Source organism: Chiloscyllium plagiosum, unplaced genomic scaffold (genome assembly GCF_037043375.1).
Source record: "Chiloscyllium plagiosum isolate Xiang-an unplaced genomic scaffold, Cpla_swu_hap1 HiC_scaffold_22, whole genome shotgun sequence".
Taxonomy (NCBI): domain Eukaryota; kingdom Metazoa; phylum Chordata; class Chondrichthyes; order Orectolobiformes; family Hemiscylliidae; genus Chiloscyllium; species Chiloscyllium plagiosum.
In genome coordinates, this window is record NW_028270160.1 from 40,945,673 (window position 1) to 40,961,108 (window position 15,436).

General features: G+C 39.6%; 1 long non-coding RNA gene across 1 annotated transcript in view; it reads left to right on the forward strand.

Annotated features, from left to right (window-relative positions):
• The first annotated feature begins 4,216 nt into the window (after positions 1 to 4,216).
• The window catches only part of LOC122561116 (uncharacterized), a 182,977-nt gene continuing 171,757 nt past the window's right edge, over positions 4,217 to 15,436 (forward strand). Inside the window, exons 1-2 of the long non-coding RNA XR_015761014.1 lie at positions 4,217 to 4,517; positions 10,084 to 10,139. This is a non-coding gene — a long non-coding RNA (uncharacterized LOC122561116). The remainder of the gene's footprint in view (positions 4,518 to 10,083; positions 10,140 to 15,436) is intronic.

The following is a 15,436-nucleotide window of genomic DNA, read 5'->3' on the forward strand; positions in this document are numbered from 1 at the left end:
CCCTTTACCTGCGAACATCTGCGCCCAATCAGCTTTCAAATGTTCTTGCCTAATACCGTCAAAATTGGCCTTTCTCCAATTTAGAACTTCAACTTTTAGATCTGGGCTATCCTTCTCTATCACTATTTCTTCGCTGTCCACTACACCTCCAATTTTAGTGTCATCTGCAAGCTTACTAACTATACTTCTTATGCTCACATAAGACTAATAGAATTATGGTCATTGGCCCCAAAGTGCTCCCCCACTGACCCCTCAGCCACCTGCCCTGCCTTATTTCCCAAGAGTAGGTCGTGTTTTGCACCTTCTCTAGTCTCTGAAAGTATCATGGAAGACCTATCTGCACAAGGACTGTAGCAGTTAAAGAAGAAGTTCACCATTGTCTTCTCTCACTAAACGTAGGCAATAAATGTGGCATGGTTTACATTATTCACATCCCCTGAGCAATCAATATTATAGGATATCAAATTGTTAGTCCTATCCTCATCATTGAATTCTAGTTTAAAATGTTATTAATTTAAAATAACTTCACCTCAATTAACATTTCACAAAATTCAAACCAGACGTTTGAAATGCATGCCTGTGGTAAGCAGCACAGTGTGGTAGTATGCAAGTGCAATCCTCTCACATACCTCCTGTCAGATGCTTCAAGCGCTATTTTGGCAGTGGGCCAGGAGCTGGCTGTCTTCCCAACGCCTTGACTAAATAGCAGTATGTACTGTGAACAGACCTATACTGGGTATTGTGGGCATTGGTCTGCAAAGTAAAAATAGTAAAACAAAATTTAAGTCCAATGAAGGTTGCCTTGGTTTTCAAGAATGTAAGAGCCTTCCCAACATTTTTAACACTTTGAATTAAGCAAAACCATCCTATCATTTATGAATTCAAACTAGGATTAGTTTCAAGTTTCAGTTGGCACACGGTGGTAGCACAATTTTGTTTAAGTGATCATTTTCTATCCTTTGCTGCAGTCATTTGCTTCCCACTAAGAAGGGTTTGGGTCATTTGGAAAGCAAAGGTCTTAATAATATTTAAATGTGAACCTGCCCACTCCAGGTTTTACTTGAGGTCAGAAGAGGAAATATGCTGCTCATTAAGTACGTTAATGAGCAACCTCAGGCATTTTCTTTCTCCGTTTGAATCTTGGGAATTGCCAAACCTTGGGAAATGTGGTTGATTGACGGACACTTGACGAGTTAAGTGCTTTAGGTTCACTGTTAGTCCCTCCTTCCAACTCCTCCCCAGGATCTTCTATAGATTTTGCCCCTCCCCCCACCCCCTGACTCTGATGTCTCTGTCCTCTTCACTGAGGTCTGGTACCAATGATCTTTCTGTGCAGCAGCCAACTAACCTCACTATCTGACTTTTGTGGCTGGGAAACACAATTCAAACATGGGTACCAGAGCCTCCTCTTAAATTTGGCAGGAGTATTTATACCTTCTAATTTTGGTTAAACAGTTTTAGTTGGACTACAGTGAAGCAACTCTTGATTAGATTTTCTGCTCAGATGGTAAATAAACATTCCTTGTTTCCTCCAAAATGGCCACACTCGCTGTTGGACTTCAGTGTCTCAGAGCATATGTTTCATCTTTGTCCCTCTTGTTCGATGATTATTTCGCTAAAGTGGACTCCAGGTCACCAGGAGTGTGGATATCAGCACATTCAAGCAACTTATCGTTACAAATGTTTGTTTATTCGTACTTGGGATGCTGGGGCATAAGTATATACTGGTGGAAGTCAGTATAGGATGTCTACCTCTTAGATGCACATTGGGGCCACTGATCATGTGCATGTAACTATCTCATTCAAAGAAGAATGGAGAGATCTCCTAGTGACTCAGCCTCAACTGAAAATCAGAAAATGGGTGATTATTTCATTTTATGAAAGGAGTGAGGCTGTGTTCCTGCAAAATCACAGCTGCATTTGCCTGAATTACAACAGTGACCATATGTTAACAAGTAACTACTTGTAAATTGAGACACCTTGAGGAAATAAAGAAAAAGATTTATTTAAAAATTAGTGGGCATATGTTTAATGTAAGAGAGGAAAGATTTAAAAGGGGACTGAAGGGGCAACTTTTTCACATAGAGGGTGATGGAGGTACAGAATGAACTGCCAGAGGAAGTGGTTGACGAGGTACAATTATACAACTTAAAAGGTATTTGGATAAGTATATGAATAGGAAGCATTTAGAGGGATATGGCCAACTGCTGGCAAATGGGACTCGATTAATTTAGGATATCTGGTTGGTATGGATGAGTTGGACCAAAGGGTCTGTTTCCATGCTGTACAACTCTATGACTACTACTGGGACCCTGAAGCGAACACAAAAAATTGTGGGAAGTGGTCTGTAGGTCTGGCTGTGTGTGGAGAGAGCAGAAGTGTTGACAGCTGGAATTAAACATAACACAGTGGGGTTCTCAGGAGCTGAGTACCACCCACTTCAAACTTCATGCTGATTGTGATGCCCAAATACGGCTTGGCCAATTAGTGGCCAGAAGGTGGCATGGGTGGGGGGAGGTGAGGGCAAGCTGTCCTCTTGATAAAGAATATTGGCTGACTGCCAAATTGTAAAATGGCATTCAGGTGTCCTAGCATCAATCAGAGAGGCAGCGGGGGAGGGGGCTTTGACTTGATGTTATTATATGGAATATTGCAAATACCTTTCCACCAAGCTCACCCCCACATCCACCTCTGTTTCTCACTGGAAAAATTCTGACCAATGTTGCTGATTTTTCATCAGACCTGGATGGTGGTAGAGATGTACAAATTGTAATTAAAAAGTGTCAGGAGAGTGAGGAGAGGGGAAGGAAGATAAGGGAAAGGTCTGTAATAAGGAATAGAGAATAGGGGAGATTAAGTGACAAAGGAGCTGATGCTGTAAGGCAAATCAAAGATTGCACTGGGACAGTTGAGACTGAAGTAACAAATGATTCCACGAGGGGCAGTAATTGAGAAAAGTAGAATCATTACCGGCAATTGTTGTTCAAAAGGATGGGCCCACCAGCCCCTTTTTTGCACTACTTCTAAATGTCCTTAAAAAGATGTCACGCCTCTAAGTTTTCCAGTTCTGGTCATTGATCTAAATTACTAACTATCTTTCTCTGTCCACAGATTCTGTCTGATCTGCCAAATATTTCCAGCATTTTCTGTTTTTATTTAAATGCAAGTCCTTTTGTCTTTTGTGGCAGATTTTGGTAAGGCAATGATTATTTACTCTGGCTTTGTTATTTCCTGTTGAGAGAGGAACACATATTAAGACATACTGTATGTGCTCAGCCAGTTCCACCAGGCTAGGCCAGAAATAGAATCACTAAAATGTAAAGATAGAAATTGACTAAAAAGAGCCGTTTTATTGAAGGAATATTTGACCAGCCATTTTTTAATGCAAGGATATGATACATTGAGTTCAGTTACAAGGTATTAAGTCACCATAATCCCTACACTGGATATCATGATGGAGAAAATAACACATGTTCCTCCTCTCAGTCTGTACATGAAAAGATTTCTTTTACATAACTCTCATGATAGCAACCATCACATTGTGAGAGAGAGCATGGAATGAAGAACTTTTTATGTGGATAGGATAATCACGATTTTGAACCAGCTCTTACATAGCCCTGGCTCAAATTGGAACAAAGGCTAAGTTTGAGAACTGTGCGTATTGATTAGTTTAGTAACCAGCTGTTTTAAAGATAAATAGCATCAGTGAGGACCAGAACCTAGCATAAAAACAATGCTGCTCACTAGTTAAATGCTTGCTCGTTGTATTCTCTGTAATTTTACATTGACGTCAAACTGAACAAACCACGATTCATTCAAATTAGATTTTCCAGCATCTCATATGTCAGTTGCACAGCTAATAATGAAATAATTGTCATCATTTGTGCTGTTATTGCAGCATTAACATTGACATTTTTATGTAGAACTGAATTAAAATGACCGGATTAGCTGTCTGTAGAGCATTGTCATTGTATCAATAAGAATTTGATAGATTGTTTCATTTCCTGCTTATTAAAAGATCCTTGACTCCCCAGTTTTCCATGTTATTTTCAGCCCTCTTTGGGCAGTTTCATATTAATGTCTAATTCTTGGCTGTAAGAGTGAGTGGATGCAATCTCTTCCCAGGCCATTACAGTGAGCTGCCTATTTCAAAACCCTTCCCTTTCACTGTGGAAGATTTTGAACTCTGCTCATTGCCTCTTTCAAATTGCCTGACTGGATTATAAACGGATAGCTGCCCAAAAAGATTATAGGTTTGACTTGGTTGCTGTAATGACACAGCAAGGTTAAACATTCACTGGAGAAAAAAAAGTAGTTAATCAGCTTTCATTCAGTGACCAAATTTTAACAATGTGCGTTCTCGATTTCAGGCGGTAGACACGGTTAGGATTTATCAGGATTTCACTTACATTTTCAGTCGAGTTAAAATCTGCTCTCTGCAAAGCTGAAGATCTGATCCCAATCTACACGGATTTCTCGACAATCAAAAAATGGATCTAAATGTTCTTCAGAGGGAGGTAAAATTAATTCCTACATATTCTAACCTGAAAGTGGCCAGACTTTATTTTCAGAATTAAGCCCTAGGAAAACACCTTTAGTCATCTGTTTTTACCCCATTGGAATAGACTGTCAGAAAATGCAGCCACATGGGGTTTGCCTCCTCAGCTGAGCATTCTGATCAATTGTACAGTTGGAATCCAGCAGCCCCACTACACTACTAATTTAAAACCTGTCAATCTCCAGTAATGAGGTTCCACTCACAGCTCATCTGACCAAGCTGTTTATGTCCTCCTGTAGTGCAAGGCTATCCTCCCCATTATTTACGCCCATCAATTTTCATACCATCTGCGAATTTACTGATCAACCCTCCTACATTCAATTCTAAATGATATATATATACACCACAAACAGCAAAGGCACAACTCTGATCCCTATGGAACCCCACTGGATACAGGCCTCCAGTCACAAAACAAAAGAGCCCCAGACCATCACCCTCTGCTTTTTTGCCACTCAGACAATTCTGCATCCAATTAGTCAAATTTCCTGGGATCCCATGGGTTCTTACCTTGCTAATAGTCTCACTCAGGACCTTTTCAAAAGCCTTATTGCAATTCGAGTAGGCTATGTTGAATGCATTGGAGTCACCTCTTTGAAGAATTCAATCATTGGTCAGACATGACCTTTCCTCAATAAAACCATGCTGACTGTCCTTGATAAATCTGTGCCTTTCCAAGTGCAGATTAACTCTGTCCCTCAGAAATGCTTCCAATGTTTTTCCCTCCATTGAGGTTATTCTGACTGGCCTGTAGCTTCCAGGTTTATCCCTTGCTCCCTTCTTGAATAACAGTGCCACATTCATTGTTCTCCAAATCCCAGGTGCCTCTCCTGTGGTCACAGAGGAATTAAAAATTATTCCCAGCATTCCCTGCTATTTCCTCCCTTGCCTCACACAACAGCCTGGGATATACTTCATCCAGTCTTGGAGACTATCTACTTATAAGCGTGCCCCCTCCTCTCCATCTAAGATAATTTCTTAAATTATATCAAAGCCTTTTTCTCTGATTTCTATACCCAAATTATCCTGCTCACTAGTGAACACTGATACAAAGTATTCATTTAGAATCCTATCGAGGTTCTCCTGCTCCATGCACAAATTACCACTGTGGTCTTTAATGAGTCCTAATCGTTCCCTCACTATCCTTCCACATTGAAAGTACTTACAAAATAAGTTAGGATTTTCCTTTCTTTTACCTACCGTTATACTTTCATGCTCTTTCTCTGCTTTCCTAATTTCCTTTCTAAGTTTGTCCTTGCACATTCTGTACTCCTTGTGGGCTTCAGCTGTTTTATTCCCCCAGTATCTGCCAGAAGCCTCCATTTTTCTCTTCATCTAATCCTGTATATCTCACAATAGCCAGGGTTCACTGGATTTGTTGGTCCCACCCTTTACCTAGCCCTGTACTCACCCTGATTCCTTCTTGATTGCATTCCATTGTTCTGACACAGATTTACCTTAACATGTTTTCTCCCAGTCGACTGTGGCCAGATCCTTCCTGATTTTATTAAAATCAGTCTCATCCAATTTAGAACTTTGACTTCAGGCCCATCCTTGTCCTTTTTCAAAACCGTGTTGAATCTAATGGAGAATCTAATGGGATCGCTATTTGCAAGCTGCTGCCCCACTGATACTGCACCACTTGCCTGGCTTCATCACCTAAAATTACCTTCAGGACCGCCCTGTCACTTGTAGGACCTTCTGTGTACTGGCTTAAAAAGCTCCCTTAGATGCATTTTCAAATTTCCCACAGCAAAAACAGAAATTGCTAGTGAAACTCAGCATCTCTGGCAGCATCTGTGGGAAGAAATGACAACCCCTGTTAACGTTGGGGAAATTGATCTTCCCTATAGTCCCTACCTCATTACTTTTGCACCTATCTAAAGTTTACACACTCATCTGCTCTTCTAGTGTTCTAGAACTGTTAGAGGTCTATAGTACACTCCCCACAATGTTATTGCTCCTCTTTGATTTTTATGTTCTATCCATATGGCTTCATTTGAGGAGCCTTCTAAGATATCATCCCTCCTTACTACTGTAATTGATCCCCTGATCAATACTGTGACAACTCCTCCTCCTTTACATCCTTCCTTCTCATACCCAAAGTCCTTGTATCTTGGAATATGGAGCTACCAGTCCTGCCTCTCTCTCAACCATGTCTCAGTAACATCAATTACATCATATGTGTTAGTTTGTGCCCTCATCTGCCTTGTTCATCAGACTCCTTGCATTAAAATAAATACCGTCTGATCTTGCCAAACTTCCTTGTGCCTTAACTGGTCTGTAATTTCTCTTTTTGGTCATTCATTCCTTGTGGCTGAATATTCTGTCTGAATCTCGCACCACCTGCCAAGTTGGTTTAAACCCTCTCTAACTGCACTAGCAAAGCTCCCCTAAAAGATGTTGGTTCCATTTCATTTCAGGTGCAACACTTGTCCTACTACTCCCAAAAACAGTCCCAATATCCCAGAAATATAAAGCACCACCTCTCCAGCCATACTTTCATCTACACTGACCTCCTATTTTTATACTCATTAGCACTACTGCCTCTGGAGTCCTGTTCTTTAATCTGTTTCCTAGTTCCCAAAATTCTGTTCGCAGCACCTAATCCCATTTTCTATCCATGTCATTGGTAGCAATGTGTACCACGATCTCTGTTGGTTTGCCCTCTTCTTCAGCATGCCCAGTATCATTCAGTGACATCCCTGACCCTGGCACTAGGGAGACAATATACTATCCTGAAGTCTCTTCTGTGACTGCAGAAAGTCCTGTCTGTTCCCCTTAAAATTAAATCCCTATCACCATAGAACAAAGAAAATTACAGCACAGGAACAGGTCCTTTGGCTCTCCAAGCCTGCGCCGATCCAAATCCTCTATCGAAACCTGTTGCCTATTTTCCAAGGATCTGTATCCCTCTGCTCCCTGCCCATTCGTGTACCTTCTAGATACATCTTAAATGATGCTATTATGCCCGTCTCTACCACCTCTGCTGGCAACACGTTCCAGACACCTACCACCCTCTGCATAAAGAACTTTCCAAGCATATTTCCCTTAAGCATTTCCCCTCTCACCTTGAACTCATGACCCATAGTAACTGAGTCCCCGACTCTGGGAAGAAGCTTCTTGCTGTCCACCCTCTCTATACTCTCATGATTTTGTAGACCTCAATCAGGTCCCCCCTCAACTTCAGTCTTTTTAATGAAAATAATTCAAATCTATTCAACCTCCTCTGCACCCTCTCCAAAACATCCACATCCTTCTGGTAATGCAGCGACCAGAACTGTACGCAGTATTCCAAATGTGGCCAAATCAAAGTCTTACACAACTGTAACATGACCTGCCAATTCTTGTACTCAGTGCCCTGTCCGATGAAGGAAAGCATGCCATATGCCTTCTTGACCACTCTATCGACCTGCGTTGCCACCTTCAGGTTACAATGGACTTGAAAACCCAAAATCTCTCTCAACATCAATTTTCTCCAGGACTTTTCTATTTACCATTTAGTTCACTCTTGACTTGGATCTTCCAAAATGCATCACCTCGCATTTGCCTGGCTTGTACTCCACCCAACTATCCAATCTATCTATGTTTTGCTGCATTCTCTGACAGTCCCCTTCACTATCTGCTATTCTACCAACCTTAATGTCATCTGCATACTTGCTAATCAGACCAGCCTTACCTTCCTCCAGATCATTTATGTATATCACAAACACAGGTTCCCAACACAGATCCCTGTGGAACACCACCGGTCACAGTTCTCCATTTTGAGAAACTCCCTTCCACTACTACTCTCTGGCTCCTGCTGTCCAGCCAGTTCTCTATTCATTTAGCCAGCACATCCTGGACTCTGCTGTTCTTCTTTCTTCCCTCTTTCTCCTGTCAGTATTCAAAATGATATCTCTGTTAGAAAGGGGATGGTACTGCTGCACTATCTGCTTTCGATCACCGTAACAATAAAAAGGGCTAAAGGCTGAAAAGTGGACTGAAATTCAGTTCATGAACTGAGTGGAAAAAATACTCTTTCACTTTGTAAACCAGTCTAAAGTATATAGGGTAAAACAATGAATTACAAATGCTGGAAGACTGAAACAAAAATAAAAATTGCTGGAGAAACTTGGGCGAAAGTGGGGACTGCAGATGCTGGAGATTAGAGTCAAGAGTGTGTTGCTGGAAAAGTGCAGCATGTCAGGCAGCATCTGAGGAGCCAGAGGATCAACATTTTGGACAAAAGCCCTTCATCAGAAACTTAGCAGACCTCGGCAGTGCAGGAGCAGGTTAGGTAGATTGACCATGCTAAATTGTCCCAAAGTTTCTAAGGATGTGCAGATTAAGTGGATTGGTCACCTGTTCAGATGGTCAGTGCAAACTCAATGGGCCTAATGGCCTCTTTCTGCACTGTAGCAATTCTATGATTTTATCTATGGCGGCAAGGTGGCTCAGTGGTTAGCACTGCTGCCTCACAGTTCCAGGGACCCGGGTTCAATTCAAGCCGTGGGTCGCTGTCTGTGTGGAGTTTGCACATTCTCCCTGTGGCTGCATGGGTTTCCTTCAGGTGCTCTGATTTCCTCCCACAGTCCAAAGATGAGCAGGTTAGGTGGATTGGTCATGCTAAATTACTCCATAGTGTCTAGGGTTGTGCAGGTTAGATGGATTAACCATGTGAAATGCAGGGTTGCAGGAATAGGATAAGGGAGTGGATCTGGGTGATATGCTTTTTGAAGGGGTGGTGTGCAATCAATGGGCTGAATGGCCTGCTTCCACACTGTCAGGATTCTGCGATCTGACAGCATTTGTGAAGAGAAAGCAAAGTTAACGTTTCGAGTTCAATGACCCTTCTTCAGAGCTGACAGACAGAGATCATGGAACATATTGGTACCAACTTCAGAACCAATTCTGAAGAAGGATCACTGGACTCAAATTGTTAACTCTGCTTTCTCTGCACAAATACTATCAGATCTGCTGAGTTTCTCTGGCAATGTTTGTTTTCATTAATGCATATAAGGATTACAATTAGGTTGGATAACCTGAGTCGAAGGCTAAAATGTGAATAATAGTCACTTAGATGGATTATAAATTTCAGAAGCTGTACCCAGTATGGAGTTTGCTGCCTTTGGGTAGGGAGAATTTCCTGAATAATATAAATCATATGAGGATTACTATGGGCATTAGTTGGAAGTTGAAAAATGTGGTGTTTTCAACTCTGGTCTCCAGCATCTGCAGTCCTCATTTTCTCCGCATTAGTTGGAATACAGGGTTAAAGCATGAACAACAAGATGTATTCAAAGCTTATTAAATTAAAAACAAACTGGTTAAAATATTTAAAACTAGCTCAGTCCTTTTAAAAGACATGATGGATATAAAATTAAGAAAATCCCAAAAGGGCAAATGTGTTGAATAAATTTCCATGTCAGCTTTCACAGACAGCAACCTGAAACAACTGGTACATTGAATTGTTTCAGGAGTCCATAATATATGTAGAAGTTGGTAAACATGGCAATGAATAAACTTGAAGAATTCATTGTTTGCAGGACAGGAACAGACATGACACAGCCTGCAATTCTGAAGAAAATGGGTGAGGAAATAGGTGAGGCCTTTATTATTATTTGTAGCCATTTCATAAATATAGAACACCATCTTCAAAAGGTTGGAGTACCTTGGAAACTGTTTAGAGAAACTCAACAAGAAAGAAACAAAGACTTTGACTTAGTAGAAACAAAGTTTACAGAGTTCAGTTCATTTTACTTGGAACAAACTCAGGTCAGGTGGTGACATATTTTGGTCTTTAAAACAGAAAATATAGCTTCACATCAACCACTGAAATTTGAAAATTATTGTGAAATTTGATTGATTCAAGTTAGGCGATGGATTTGTTTTCTGTGAGTAATTGAGAGCAATAATGAAATTAATGGTCTGTCAATTAACTCCTTTACAAAGAATGTTGTATAAACACCTAGTTAAGACAGAATCAGAGGCTGGAAGGATAAACACACATAGATTGAGAGTCAAGTACCCTGTGGAACATAAAGGCTTGTTTACAGTTAGGACCCTAGAAACATTTGTGGAATGCAACCAGTTGGAATTGAATAGACTGTCTATTCTGGTGCCAGATCAATATCCTGGAGTGTTGGAAGATTACTTTGGAGGAGGGGAGGGGTGGTGGAATCATCAGGACAAATCTGAGCTTTAATTTCTTGGGAGTTTCTTTTGTATATATATTTACTTCTCTGGGGAGATTAAATAAATGAGTTAGATTATGCTGCAAGGCAAATTATGTGTGGTCTGGAAAAGCAATGAGTTAAATGCTCTTTTCTGGCAGTTCATGATGTTACCTGAACTCCAAGATCAGATGGCAGTATTGTAAACCCCATGCATATGCTTGTTATTTTATATATAATTGTTTAATTGGTGACAGCTCTTGTGAGTTTGGGACTCTCTCCAGAATCTGTTTTGCAATTTATTAGTCAGCCTTGAAACAGCCACAGCTATCCAAATAATAAAAGCTCAGCTGGTACTGACAGAACTATAAGTAAAAGACTTTCTGGTTAAATGCTTTTGATATAAGCTGCTTGAGATGCTATACTCAATGAGTTGGAACCACTTTCATTGATCTGTATGAGCTGGCTTTAGAAGTCTAAATCAGCCTAACTTGGAAGGTAGTCAATATAATGTAACCTTGTCAAGTTTTCAAAAATATTGTTTCTTATATAAGCCTTGCAAGGACTTCAATGAAAGATTGCTGTGTAGAACCTTTTGAGATCCTATCATTGCTTTTTGCTGTTTTCTTTAATAAAGAGACATTGTTTTCATAAAGTGTTTGGCAAATGTATAGGAAGGAGAGATGCCAGAAGAATTCAGCAAAATTTCTATGATTGCAGGCCATGCAATATGTTTTCGCAATTTAAACTAACAAAGTGCATTTAGTAAACCAACTGAAAAAGTGGTACAATGTTTTTTTAAAAGTAACTATTCCATTTAAGTATGTTGATTGCAGTAAAATGTCAACAATGTTGTTCCAGAAAAACAACTAGCAGGCAAATTGACATGAAATAAAAAGGCATGATAGTGTAGATGCTGACAATAATCAAAAATTGACAACATCTGAGTGAAATAAAGTTAATATTTCTGAACAAGACTTATTAATGAGAGCTGATGAAAAGTTGGCATGAAACTATTTGATCGGAGAGTTGGAGAATTAAACAGCCTTGTGAGTTAAAGTGATGATTCCAGTGCTGTACCATGCATTCGACAGTCCCCCAAGTTTGTATTGAAAAATCAGGTCGATACATTGGACGTTGCATTGAAGGATGACATGCCTTCATGCATATGCATGTTTTAGTTGTACAGGATTCCATTATTTCAAGAAACAAGTTTGATTCTTTTGCCATTAAAGAGTGAGTAGTTAATGGTGTGCTTTTATCACCTTTTTTGTGTTGAGATTATTTTGCTTACAGTAGAACATTAATCAGCTTCAGTCTCCACAGCTATGGGATACTGTGTGAAATAAGTAATAGTGGAAGTATCCAGCTTCATAAAATGAAAGTACATACTTGTGACTGACATCGAGCTATATTGCTGATTTCAGCAGAAATTTGGTACTGAAAATGGTACACAGAATATTTTCCTGGGATGAATTGACTATTACAGAACTATCTTTTACATGCTTTAAATATAGGAAAATTGTTCTCGCAAAATCAGGATTTCCTCAGATTACATTAACTATATTTTTGTCTTCTCCACTTGTGAATGTGGGTGTTTCCAGCTGGGCCAGCATTTATTGCCCATTCTGGCAGCCCTTGAGAAGGTGGTTGTGAGCTGTCTTGTTGAACCATGCAATGTAGGTTGTCTCACAACGCCCTGAGGGAGGGAATTCCGGGATTTTGACTGAGCAACAGTGAAGGAATGGTCATATATTTCCAAGTCAGGATCATAAGTGGCATGGAGGAGAATTTGCAGGTGATAGTATACCCATGTATCTGCTGTCCTTGTCATTCTAGATGGAAGTGGTCATGGCTTTAGAAGGTGCTGTCTAAGGATCTTTGACAAATTTGGAGACAGTAGTAGCAACAGTGAGTATTAAATAATGGTGGTGGCTCCAGTAGACACTTTGGTACCTTTGCCTTTACAACCCCTCTTCAAAAATACCCAGGACAAAATAACCTTTTTAAAGTGACAGCATAATCACAATATGGATTAGCAATTTTCGACTTCCATCATCTGATTTGATTCCCTTTGATTCTCATGGCCTGAAAGAGCTTCAAAAAACAAAGAACATTGACTTAAAAATGGCTGCAGTGATCACCTGACTGCAAGTGAGGCAGGCTTTATGAAGTCCATAACCAGGAGCCACTCAGAATGGCAATTGATGTTATCAAAGAATTTAAAATCAAAAAAATCTGATTTGTATCTCCTGTTTCATTTATGGAAAGTTTATGTTGGAGATATGAAAATCTGCCATGTTTAATCAGCTTAAAAACATCAGACATTGGAATACACAAATCAGATGTGTTTCATGGAGCAGTTTTTGATTTTGTGGGGAATTAAGATGGTTTGGGACTGGAATTGAAGAATGATCTGTCTCCTTGCTTTCTCTCAGCCTTTTGAAGCACAATGTACCCAATGACAACTCAAACTTGCAAGAAACCATGTGGTCATTGAATACTCAAATCTACAGTATTCACAGTTGCATTTAATTCAGGACATCCCTAATCAACCATGGGCTCAGGTTAAAACATTAGACTGCAAGAACATCCTCAGAATTAGAAATCGTATATCCCCTTTTTATTATAAGATATTTCTTTTTAAACTTTGTATTTTTTAGTGTTGCATTTTTTAATTACATTTTTCAGGTAGGTAATCATCTTGTTCGTTCTTTTTTTCACTCAAGAGAACCTTACAATTGGCTCTGGTTAACTACATTTTTATTGGAATGGTATATAACTGCATACTAAGAAGATAATTTTAAGTCTTTGTGGTTAACTGAGCAGATTGAAAAAAGGGGACCCAATTCACTCCTCCAACTGGTTGTATGTTAGTTTGCTTCGTATCTAATGGGTTGGTCTTGAGTTAGGTATTGCTGGAGAATAAGCCCATAATGAGATTGAAGGACTCTGACCCCGAAGAGTAATAAGGCTTTAAGTAATTTGTCATTACTAAAGTATGATTTCCAATTGTCACTATTCTCTGTCATCTATTTTTATGCGTTACAATTATAGCTGTTTTATTTCTAACATTTTATACATCATGATTACCAAAAACTCTCAGATATCTAATCTGAATTGACCTACACCATTTAAAATATATTTAGTACATTGTGACTATTTGTAATAAGTGGTCATACATCATTTAGGTCTTGGGGATAATATGTTAGGAGTGAATTTAAATATTATCTATTGTATTGAGGTCGAGTCAAAGATGTACACGTTGTCTTTAAACAGAGGTGTAATTCCTAGGAATAAAATGACAGGATTAGTTGATTGTAGAGGCCTATCGTATCTAGGGAATATTTTGTTTAGGACCATTGGATTAGATTGATCACTGCAAATAAATACTTTTGCTTCCTAAAGAGAGCCTAAAGGAAAATGGACTGAATAATTACAGTTAATTCAGAACATTTGCACTTGAGATGCATTTAGATCTTATCTTGGCTTCCACATTACAGTGATTAAAAGAGAGAGCCTGTTCACATGTGCCATGTAATTATGTCTTGAGCTTTGTTTGTGTGCTGTTTCTCATCAGGGTCACAGACCTCCATTTGTCAAACGTAGAAAAGTTCTCCATTTTGCAAACAGCCTTCTGGGGTCAGCGCTAAGAATGTGTGTGCAAGTGAGGAATTTGGGAGTGTTTCTGTGGCCAGTCTAGCAGCACACAGGAGTCCCAGTGTCAGCAATTCAGATAGCTGTGTGGTGAACTTATTAGTCAGTGCCAGTCAGGTAAATCCATCCATTTTAGCAACAGAAGAAAACATTTACTGATAGAACTGGCACCTTCATTTCAAACTGTGGTGAGTTTTGGATGGGTTAAGGGAAGGAAATGATGAAAGAACAAAATTTTTGAGGAAACTGCATCAGAGAAAATATGGATTTAAATCTGTCAGCAAATGTTATTGAAGGCTGAGTACTTCAGAATGAAGCGTTAGTGTTAAAATTAAACAGAAACTTGTGGACAATGGCCCAGAACATAGTGGAAATATAATTTTCCTTTTTGGGTGGCCTGACTGAAAATGTCATATTATGCCAAGATTGTCGTCACATTGTGAAAAACATCATCCAAGAACCTGTTTTAGTTGGACTGATTGTGAGCTTAACTTGCTGACTGGAGTAATAAGAAATTAATTGAACAGGTCATGAATTTAGCACAAGAGTCTTTAAAGTAAATGCCATCTACTGGAGTTCTGTATATTACAACATGGAGGCCATTTTGGTTTGTAATTGCACTTGAATTATAAAGGAATAAAAATCCATATACTCTCATTGACACAAATTAATTATATTTAGAAGCAAAAATTGTTAACTTGTATGAAGGCAGATACACCAATGTTTCTTTCAATCACAGTTTGTCTTCTTGACTTAGAAAGCAGAGTTGAAAATGTGTTGCTGGAAAAGTGCAGCAGGTCAGGCAGCATCCAAGGAGCAGGAGAATTGACATTTCGGGCATGAGCCCTTCTTCAGGAAACGTCGATTCCCGAAACGTCAATGCCCGAAACGTCGATTCTCCTGCTCCTTGGATGCTGCCTGACCTGCTGCGCTTTTCCAGCAACACATTTTCAGCTCTGATCTCCAGCATCTGCAGTCCTCACTGTCTCTTAGAAAGCAGTGTGCATTGGTAGGCAGGCAGTGATCCAGTGCCCACAGTTGGTTCTTCACATTTTCACTGATTGGACTT